The sequence below is a fragment of the Penaeus monodon genome, chromosome 11 (assembly GCF_015228065.2).
Source record: "Penaeus monodon isolate SGIC_2016 chromosome 11, NSTDA_Pmon_1, whole genome shotgun sequence".
In the NCBI taxonomy this organism is placed as follows: domain Eukaryota; kingdom Metazoa; phylum Arthropoda; class Malacostraca; order Decapoda; family Penaeidae; genus Penaeus; species Penaeus monodon.
This window is the reverse complement of record NC_051396.1, coordinates 22244734-22252233: the sequence shown is the minus strand read 5'-3', so window position 1 is coordinate 22252233 and position 7500 is coordinate 22244734. Positions and strand designations below refer to the sequence as shown.

Genomic DNA, 7500 nt, shown 5'->3' with positions numbered 1-7500 from the left:
CCTTGCTTTGATTTCCTCTCTTCCCCCGTCCTCTCTTTCCCCCTCCCCTCCCTCCCTCCCTCCCTCCCTCCCTCCCTCCCTCCCTCCCTCCCTCCCTCCCTCCCTCCCTCCCTCCCTCCCTCCCTCCCTCCCTCCCTCCCTCCCTCCGCTGTACTCTTGCTCTATAACATGTACTCAATGCCCTCTCCCCTTGGATGCCACTCCTGTTTGCTATCTGCTCTTTCCCCTCTCTGTTTTGCTCTCGTTACCTTCTCGTTGCTGGCTTGACTTCGTGTTTTTGCTTGTTTGTTTCAGGTTCCTTTTATGCGTGTGATGAGTAACATAATAGCATGTCCTAAGGCATTGGTCCGGACCCCCCACCCCCAGTACCTCGGCGGACCCCTTTTGTTTATTAAAGTTATGGAGGGACCCACATGAGCCACGAATGCAGACATTGATTGGGCATGGCTTGCTGTGACATATCTTACGGTGGGATCTTAAAGTGTACTTGGTCAGACATGTCTAAACGTTGCGGATGCATTTGTTTATTCAATTTATCGGATCTCCGGTGAGGTTGGTTGCTAAGCAGAAATCAGTTGGCAGAGCATCTCACGGTCTCCCGGGGTAGAATCATGTTTCTCTCTCTCTCTCTCTCTCTCTCTCTCTCTCTCTCTCTCTCTCTCTCTCTCTCTCTCTCTCTCTCTCTCTCTCTCTCTCTCTCTCTCTCTCTCTCTCCTACAATTCTCTGTCTCTTCTCCCTTTCTTTTTATCTTCGATTCTCTGTTCGGTCTCATTCCTTTGTCGTTTTCGATGATGCTTCGATCTCTCTGCGCTGGAAGTGCGTTGGTCTTAGAGCAGAATGTCGCCTGGATTTATTCTTTTAATATTGAAAGTCATTGGAAATGAAGACAGAGAAAGGGAGTTGGAAAAAGGGGAAGGTGAAGATGAAGAGGGAAATTAAGAGGCGAAGGGAAGGCGAAGAGAAATTTAGAAGGAGAAGGTGCAGCAAATGGAGAAGAAGAAGAAAAAAAACAGCGGAAGAGTTTGAAAGGAAGGGGAGAAGAAGACAGGGGAAGAAAAGGATTCCAAGTCCGATGTGCGTACTTGTGTCACCGCGGAGGAAGTGGGCCTCCCGATCGGCCGGGGAGGAGCAGGAGGGGAAGAAGGAGGGGGGAAAAGAGGGAGAGGGGGGTGGAAAGAGAGGGGAAAAGAGGCAGAGAGGGGTGGGGGGAATGGGGAAAAGAGGGAGAAAGGAGTAGGTGAGGGGAGAAGGGAGGGGGATGAAGGAGGGTGAGTAAGAGAGGGAAGCTAAGTTGGGGAAAGGTAAGAGGGGGAGGAGAAGGTGTGCAAGAGTGAAAAGAGGAGTGGAGAGAGGGGAAAGAGGAGCAGGGAGTGGGTATAAGGGAGCGGCGAGGGAGAGCAGGTGAGTCAGCGTGGGAAGAGATAGTGTTTGCGGCGGATGTGGGTCTGGCGAAGATCACTTTTTATGCATCCATTTGTTTCAATTTTATATTTTTTTAAAAGTAGGGCTCAGTTTTGAGTTTGATCGGGTTGTCTGTCCTTCTCGAGTCACTGTTCCCAGTTGTTCTTTGAGAGAGAAAAAAAAGAAATACTGTATGTGGCGTATGTTTTGAAATTGTTTTTAGGAAACTTTATTTTTGTTAATATTGTTCTTTTTTTGTTTATGTACAAAATGCTGTTACGAACCAAGTATATAATTATATTGTTATTGCCTGCAAGTAGCCTGATTACGTACTTTCTCTCGGTTGCTAGTCATTGTTACAATTAATGTATATAAAGTAATATAGGAAAGATGTTGCGGGAGTTAATTAAACTGGGTCGCGACTGAAGAAATGAGGGATCGTACATTTTTCTCATAGGGAGAAACTTCGACGTTAACGTGGAAAGGCAGAAGTTTGGGTGAAGTCTTAAACGAGCAAGTTAAATGGATATTTTTTGCGTAATTGTATTTTTATCTTGCACATTTAAGAAAGAAGGGGAGAAATCTGGCAACCAACGAGAGGTCCTGCGCAGTTTGTGTGAGCCTGTAGACATGCAACATTGCAGTCTCAAAATCTTTGCAAGGATCTCTAGTTAAAAGGCTGGCATGAGCTAGAGAAAGTAGACAAAAAAAATCAGAATTAAAATACACGTTTTTACATAATATATTAATACATGTGAGCAAGCGATTAGAATTAAAATACACGTTGCTCCACAATATATTAATACATGTGAACAAGCGAGATATTTAGAATTATACTTGATAAGCTGTTACTCATGTGTATTTTTTGAGCTCATTGGCATTTACAAGTATAATTAGTCTCTCGGTTGTTGTTTTTCTCTAATTGTAGTTGCGTTTCCCTTTATTTATATTATTTATACAAACATGTTACATACAGTATTTGCCGATTTTCATTATCTTTTTAATCTCCCTGCTGTATTTCATGGAATAATTCTGTAGTAGATCATTCTTAAGTTACGTTTTATTTGACCTTTAATGACCATAGCTATTTTTAGAAAGCTTAATTACGACGATATTCAAACGCATGTAGAGAGAGGGGGGAGCACAAAACGGCTGAACTCCGACGTAATGAATACGCGCAGTTGTCACTCGAGCGACGTAACGGGAACGGGGCGGGGCTGACTCTGACGGCGAGTGGGCGAGTCGTGATGTTTTTCGAATCCTTGTTATTTAAGCTTTAAGAAGGGGGGGGGGGGTCGAGTGCTCTAATGCTTCTTCTATTTATCTTTCGGTGTGTGTGTGTGTGTGTGTGTGTGTGTGTGTGTGTGTGTGTGTGTGTGTGTGTGTGTGTGTGTGTGTGTGTGTGTGTGTGTGTGTGTGTGTGTGTGTGTGTGTTTTGTTCCTCATTTCCTTTGGTGGCGATCTGTTATGGAGATATCTGTTTCTCTCTCACATACGCAAAGAAAATGTCTTGGTTGACTCTAACGTGGAATGGTGGAAATGATGACGATGATGAAGAGGATGAAGATATTAAAGAGGATGACTGACGATGATGATAGAGAGGAAGACGACTACGATGATGAGGATAACAATGACGATGAGGGTGGTGATGATGATAATGACGGCGAAACGATGATTACGGAATTGATTATAGGGATGACAAGGGTAAGAAAAGGAAGAGAAATAAGAAGAGGGAAGGAAAGGTCTGAAAAGTGGCTCGGACGCGGGGCCTTCAACAGGTGCTTCTGTTTCCCCAGGAGACGGAACTTCAGGGGAGTTTACGGTAGTGAGCAGTGGGGTTAGGGAGGGATTCAGGGTGGGTTGAGGGATACGGATAAAGGTTAGGATGGGGGGGGGGGGTTGCTGTGGTTGCCAGCTATGCGGACGGTCACGCTTGGGGACATCTGGAGACCCGAAGCGTGTGTGTGTGTGCTTGCAAGATGAGTGGGAGGCGTACCCTGCTTGGGGCATACCTTTTTTCTCTCTTTGTTTTGTGGAGGAAAGGGGCGGGGGGGGGGGGAGGTAGGAAAGGAGGGAGAGAAAAGGAGATGGAGGAAGGGGAAGGGAGAGAGGGAGATGGAGGAAGGGGAGGGGATGGGAGAAAGGAGGGAGGGAGGTAAGGAGGAAAAGGTAGAAGGGAGGGAGAAGACAGAAGAAGGAGAGGAGGAGGGACAAGGGGGGGGGGTGCAAGAGGCAAGGTGAGGCAGGCAGGGTCCTCCTCCGCCCGAGTTGGCACGGCGGCCGTCCCCTCTGGGCCAGTGCCAGGCTTCCGTCACCGACACCAGCACCCCAGCGGCAGCAGAGGCTACAGTTCTCGGTAGCGAGTGGTGGCGACGTCTCTGCGGCGGGACCCGTGTGTTTGTGAAGCTCTTATTCGAGTCGGCCTTATCTTCGTGTTACGAAACGAGTGGTTGTGTTACGCTCTCCTTCCTCCCCTTCTTTTGCCTCTTCGCCCCCGCTACCCACGTCCAGCTCCCCGTGGCGCTGCATCACCTGTGACGAGGGTGCGCGTGCGGGCATGCAGGATGCTCGCAGACGGCACCGAGTCATTATAGGGGAGAGAGGGAGACTTCTTGGAACTCTTTTCTGGACGGCAACGGGGACCATAAGGACCTTCATCACTGGCCGACCCACCGACACACCAACCTTCGGGCGGCATTCGGATCGGGTCGAATCGGGTCGGAGTGGTTCTCAGCGTCTTATCATCAGGAGTGATCCCCCGTCGTGTCATCAGCGGGACGCTTCGGCGTTAGTCACGGTGCCATGTCAAGGTGAGCATGAACGGCTTTATTACGCCCGTCGACGCGCTAGAATTTCCGCGGTGGGGACGGACGCAAGAGGGGCGGGGGTAGCGGGGGAGTAGGGCACACACGTGGCTCTTTAAGGCAAAAGGTCACGTGTTGATATGCGTTTGTAGGGAGTGTACATGAGGCTGTGCGAGTTCGGGTCCGTGTGGAATCTCCTTTAATGGTAAAAAAAATAATAATAAAAAAAAAAAAAAATAATAATAATCCGCTATCGTTCGCTTGCGGACTCTCTTGAGTCGACCCCCTCTGATATGCAGCAGCCACCGGGAAAGTCGCACCCGCACACTGTACACTCGCTAAAGAGATCTTGCGTACGAGCTATGGTGGGGCGGAAATAGCACGCCTAGTTCGCGTCTCGCCCACTAGGGAGGGAGATGAATAAACAGCCAGCGCCATCAGCGGGAATACCGGCAACCAACAGAGGGGAAATGTGTATATGTGAGACCACGCGCATACTCCTGCTTGTCTCTGCTTGCCACGCCTGCATTGGTACCTTGTAGTGCTGTAAGACTTTGGATTGGAAGCACTCCGGGTTTAAGCTCGGCCGCGGAAGCACACGCGATGGGTACGGAGGTTTGTTCCGTGGTGTAATGCTTGCTTGCTCTCCTGAAGGAAATGAAGTGGATATAGTGATACAGAATGTCTTATATCTCATGTGATCGGTCTTGTGATCATATTACGTAACGCATGAGAAAAAAGTGGAAAATTGATATGATGTTCTAGGATTATCCGGCATTGAACACCAATTTATGTTTTATGTCTCCATCATTGTGTATCTTTCTTATTACGCCTTGCTTGCGATTCAGTCAGTGGCTCTATTGTGTTGACGGCATGGTAAGGATGTCTTCACATCCGCACTGGCTGCGTCGCGTCGTCAGTACATCATGAACACAAAATGGAGTTGTATATTGTGCTTCATACCATGATCATTAACAGTCTTTGGCCTTATGCAAACACTCTCTTCAACAACCACAGATATGATTCACTTCGCCTTTGTACATAAGTTACTGCTTCTACTTTTTGATTCGTACGTAGTATGTAATTGCATTAAATCAGCCAGGTGGCTAAATATCCTGTGATTAGTCAGTCAGACAAGGAGTCAGACAGTCAACGACGCTGTCGGTGCCAAGTGTTCAGCCTGTGAACCTAGTAGAAATGTCATCATCGGTTGACCTGGTAACCTGAACAACCAGTTCAAGTGACCCAAGACCCGGGACCTGACTTTCGTCTGTCGTAATCAGAATTAAACCAGGTAACCCTTTTTTTTAAGGTGATTTTTTTACAAAGTGATTATGCACTTGACAGGTTGGTGATGATTGATGACAGGTGACAGATTAGTGAAGACAAATATTCTGCTGTTGACGGGTTGCTGATAATTAATAGTTGAAATGCAACGTTATTACGTGGACAAGTTGCAGTTAGCTTTTCCTGACCATCCCAGTGTAAACCGTCGTCGTGTTAAAAATGCAATATACCGTTTTTTTTGTTTCGGGGACTGGAATTAACCTGGAATTTGGGGAAAAGGTTGAGAGGTTGGTTGCACTGGGTTCGTTGAGGGAATCATTTTAAGAAAGGCAATGAGGGGCGGGGGGCGGCTGCGAGGGGCGCTACGATGATATCGTTATAAGTATCATTATGAACCATATTCATGTTGACAAGTATCATTATATTTTTCATCATCGCATCGTTATTTTTTCTTTTTTTTATCATCATTCATCATTATTTTTCTTATTTTTTATCACGGTCATTACTATCATTATCGTTATTGTTATTTTTGTAGTTTTTATTATTTTTATCATCATCATCATCATCATCATTATCATTATCGTTAGATCAATTGTTTTTATTTTGATATAACTTAACTATTATTATATTCTAACATCACCTTTATTGCTGCCTTATTTCACCATTCCACCTCTTTGGTACTTTTTTCATTTGTTCCGAGATTTTCCCACATATGAATAGGTGTGTGTGTGAGCGCGTGTGCGCGCGCGTTCACGTACGTGATTCCGTCGTGTGTTCCGTCTTCAAGATCGTCGTCTTAAAGGTTAAAGAAATAGAATTCAAGGCGTGGAGGTACTCAGGTGCTGTGTGGATGAGGTAATGGCAGGGGGGGGGGGGGTCGGGGGGCCGGGTGAGGGTAGGAGAGGTGGGTGGAGGTGAGGGTAATATGAGGAAGGAGGAAAAGGAGAGGGGAAGGGTTGTGTAAAACTGCCTTTTCACGAAGGGGAAGTCAGTGAGTTATGAGAGAATCAGGAAGAGAAAGGAGGAGAAGTAGGAGAAGAGAAGGAGAAGACGAGGGTAACTAGAAGGAGGAGGAGAAGAGCAGTAGAAAGGGAGGAAGAGAGGGATTCTTGAAGATGTTTAAAACAAAGGAACAGGTGAATAAAAGAGAGAGAGAAAAAAAAGACGTATTTTGTCGAGTATGAGAGATGCAGTAGACGAACGTGTAAAGGCCTCGTGATATAATTGTAATCTTTCGCGCCTTAAAGATGACCTGTTAGTACCTGCGCGGGAGTCTCCAGGGATCAGGGTTCATAAGAGTTGATGGAGGAGGGAATGAGATAGGGGGAGAGAGGGAAGGGAGGGGAGGGAAGGGGAGGGCAGGAGGGAAGAGGAGAGGAGGAGAAGGGAGAGGAGAGGAGAGGAGAGGAGAGGAGAGGAGAGGAGGAGAAGAGGGGAGAGGAGAGGAGAAAAGAAGAAAGGAGAGAAGGGAGGAAGGCAGAGAGGCTGAAGAGCGGGAGAGAAGAGAGTGAAGGAAAGAAATGAGATAGAGGGAGAGAAGGGGTGGGAGGAAAGGGAGATTGTAGAATAGGAGGGGATTGAGAAGGGAGGGAAGAGGGGAGTGGGAGGAGAGAGGAAGGGCAGGGAGGAATGAATTAATAAATGAATGAAGAAAGGAAGGAAAGAAAGAAAGAAAGGAGGGGGGATAGTGAAAGAGACATAGAAAGAAATAAAAAGAAAAAGAGGCAGAAGGGCACGGACGGAATGAAAAAAATCGAGGCTTGGAAGACAAAGAACTTTGATAGAAGAGAGGGGAAGAGAGTGAAAGAGACTGCACTAAATAACAGAGATAGTGGACAGTCGAAGCAAAGGGGATAGGGAAGGGAATGTTCGGAATATTTGATAAAGAACAGAGCTGGGATGTACGACAAGAGATACATAATATAGGAAGGGGGATTGCGGAGACTGAGACAGAAAGGAAGTAATTGAAGTTAGAGTGAGAGAGTAAAAGTCGAATTGCTTGCAGAA

At 46.7% G+C, this 7500-nt stretch overlaps 1 protein-coding gene across 1 annotated transcript in view; it reads left to right on the top strand.

The window, feature by feature from the left end:
* Window positions 1–7500, top strand: part of LOC119578810 (filaggrin-like) — a gene marked incomplete in the record, with an annotated part of 47872 nt that overhangs the window by 14569 nt on the left and 25803 nt on the right.